The sequence below is a fragment of the Dipodomys ordii genome, unplaced genomic scaffold, assembly GCF_000151885.1.
Source record: "Dipodomys ordii isolate 6190 unplaced genomic scaffold, Dord_2.0 Scaffold27, whole genome shotgun sequence".
NCBI lineage: Eukaryota > Metazoa > Chordata > Mammalia > Rodentia > Heteromyidae > Dipodomys > Dipodomys ordii.
The window spans coordinates 10,311,033-10,314,643 of record NW_012267243.1 but is presented as its reverse complement, the minus strand read 5'-3'; positions in this window follow the sequence as shown (position 1 = coordinate 10,314,643).

Here is a 3,611-nt window from a genome sequence, read left to right as displayed (position 1 = left end):
AGAAGAAGAAGAAGAAGAAGAAGAAGAAGAAGAAGAAGAAGAAGAAGAAGAAGAAGAAGAAGAAGAAGAAGAAGGATAAAAGGGGAAATATATATGAATTCTTCCATTTAAAAATTAGCTCCACAGCCAAGTGTCAATGGCTCATGTCTGAAATCCTAGCTATTCAAGGGCTGAGATCTGAGGATCAAAGCCAGCCCAGTCAGGAAAGCAGTAAGACTCTTATCCCCACTTTAAAAAATCCTGGAGTGGAGGTCTGGCTCCAATGGTAAAGCACCAGCCTGAGGTGGATAAAACAACACAAATTATAGCTCTTGTCATTGGCCTTCAAGCTAACTATACATGGGCTGGGGTCAGTGAGACCCACTGTGAGCTGACATCTAGTAGCCATGGGCCGCCATGATGTACATGGTAAATGCACTCATGTCAGACTTCCCTTTCCTCTCCTCCTCTCCTGTGTTCTTGGAACCCCAAGAGTGTGCAGAGAGAGGAGCAATCCTAAGTAACAAAAGACCCCATGGGGTGGGGAGGGGGGGGGGGGAGGGGGGACTCCCAGTTGGGCAGAGGAAAAAGTCTGGTCACAAGCATAGTGCTGGTAACTTTATTTGCTCTCCATATCCCAGCGTCTTAGCTGAAACTTGTTTAGAACTTAAAGTGAGGGTGGGGAACGTGGCTTAGTGGTAGAGCACTCGCCTCACACGAATGAAGCCCTGGGTTCGATTCCTCAGTACCACATACACAGAAAAAGCGAGAAATGGTGCTGTGGCTCAAGTGGTAGAGTGTTAGCCTTGAGCAAAAGAAGCTCAGGGACAGTGCCCAGGCAAAAAAGAAAGAAAAGAAAAGAAAGAGAAGGGAGGGAGGGAGGGAGGAAGAAAGGGAGGAAGGAAGGAAGGGAGGAAGGAAGGAAGGAAGGAAGGAAGGAAGGAAGGAAGGAAGGAAGGAAGGAAGGAAGGACTTAAAGAATTTAATAGATTGAGGAAAGGTGGCTCAGTGGTAGAGCGCTTGCCTTGCATGCATAAGGCCCTGGGTTCGATTCCTCAGCACCACATAAGCAAAAAGAAAGAAGCCGGAAGTGGCGCTGTGGCTCAAGTGGTAGAATGCTAGCCTTGAGCTGAAGAGCTGAGGGACAGCGCCCAAGCCCAGAGTTCAAGCCCCATAGCCGGACCCCCCCCAAAAAAAACAATTTAATAGATTGATTAGTATCTATTAGTTGTACAAAATTCTTTTGGACATGTCCATTTATGTACATGCGATATTCCCCCCACCCCGGCACTCTCCTCACCCCTTTCTCCCTTTCCTCCATCAATCTCAGCACACTCCATTCTCACATCTGTACATAAAGTATTTGGGCCACGTTCATCCTCTCACCCTGACCGAAGTTTTGTTTTGTTTTTAAATAGGATCCATTCAGAGAGAAAGATGTATTACTCCACTGTAACAGTTTTCCAAGATGTATTTTAAAGAACAATGGGACACAAAAGTGAAGATATATATATATATATATATAATTTTACTTACTCCTATACACTGAAGATACACCTATATGAATGCTTACTTTGTACAGATACAAGTATATATATGTTTGTATATATTATATACATAATTGAAATTACTGAGTGCTGGCTCTGTGCTAGTTCTATACTCAGGTTTTTTTACTCACAATAATCTGATGAGATGGAAACCACTTTGGCTCCAATTGATGCATCAGCAAACAGAACGGCAGAGATCACAGAGCTCACTGAAAGCGTAAGGAGGGTGACCTCGAAACACTTGATTCATTCAATCTTTTCTGTTCTTGGGGCATCTGCCTCCCTTTCAGAAAACACCCTAAGATACAGTCCACATAAATTAGGACCATAGAAAACGTGAGTGACAAAGATTTGTCACCAGGTACTTTATTTTTCTGATTCTGGAGCTTTAATTTACCCAGCTTGCTGCTTATGGCTGGTTCTCTACCACTGGAATCATGTCTCCAGCCTAGAATCTTGCTCATTAATGGGAGATGGAGTCTTGCATACATTCCTACTCAGGCTAGCTTCAAATTGCAACCCTCAGATCCCACCCTCCTGAGTAGCTAGGATTACAGGTGTGAGCCACTGGTGCTCCAAATATGATATGAGTTCTTGAGTCTCTGTAGGATAGCCCATTAGATCCAAATGGAAGCATAGTTTCTGACCATTGTCTATTACTATAGGAAGAATGTCCTACAAAGCATTTTATGTACTTCCTACAGCATTAGCAGAAATCTTGCTTAGTGGTAATGCTCTACCTAGACATGTACAACTAGTTTGAATATTTTTACCTTAGGATGTAGTCCTTAAAATCCAGAAGAAAGATTCTTTTAAAATTCAGGTTATTCTGGGACATTTCCGTTTGTTAATCAACCTTAGCAATGTTTTACTGAACTATACAGTGTGTGCTTATGTGCACATAAAAGTCAAAGCACTTCTCAAAACACCAAGCTACACTATTCTTCTCAGACTTCTATCAAAATTCCTCATCTTTAGGCAAAGCCTTACTCAATGTCCAATGGTATCTTTGTCTTGTTTGTATTCCTGGCTGGGCATGAGCCCCTTAGGAGCCAGGACCCCGCCAAACCTTCCTGTGCTAAGAATGTCTATGTAGCACACAGGGTAGAGACTCAGGGAATACTTTTGATTGAATAAATAAAGGCACTTAAACAATAGTTCTTATGCTCGCATCTGTCGGTAAGGTAAAGCCACGGTGCCCAGATATTTTAGTTAAACACAAATCTAGATGTTGTTTAGGTGTGATTTACCACTTCAATTATTACACAAAATGAAGGAAATTGTTCTTTATAATGTGTGTGAGCTTCATCTAATCAGTTAAAAGACTGAGATATGTCAAAGAAAGAGCAATTCTGCCTCCAGACAGCTCTTCAGCTCAGGAGGCCACCATCCTCCCTGGGCCCTTAATCTCCCAATCTGCTCCGTGAATGTTGGACTCGCATTCTCTCTAAATACATAACATATACACACTTACACACATAAAACACATTATGTGTTCTCTTCTGCTACTGATAAACAGGCCTTTTATTCATTTCCAGGCTATGACATAATATTTAGTGGTCCAGCTGATCTCATGCAAAATGATGGTTTCTTTCTTTTCTTCATTTTTTTTCTTTATATTAGTTACATGAGGCGGGGGTGGGGGGAGCAGGGGAGTGGGGTTCATTGCTGCATAGCCACGTACTTCTACCCTCTGTTCCAATCGATCCCCACCCACTGGCCATGTTCCTCACTTACGGTTCACATGAATAGGCATCTAGGCTCTCTGTAGGTCATGTTCTCATTGGTTGTACCAAAAAATTTCATAAATATTAGCTTTCTGGGGTATAAAAGAAAGGGTTAGCTAAGCATTCTTTGGTCTGGTGAGCATCTTATAGCAGCCAAATCAGCCACTTGGATGTCGTGGGGGTGATTCCAGTGAGAGACATTCTGGCAGCATTTCAGTCTTTCCAAAACCGATCTTCCAATCACTGTCCCCTCTACCCCAATGTACATGGCTGTACCTGCCTAGTACACCTTCCCACTTACATATTAATATCCAGTTATGTGGACTGCCCACCACCGCCAAAAGATTTAAATTCATTG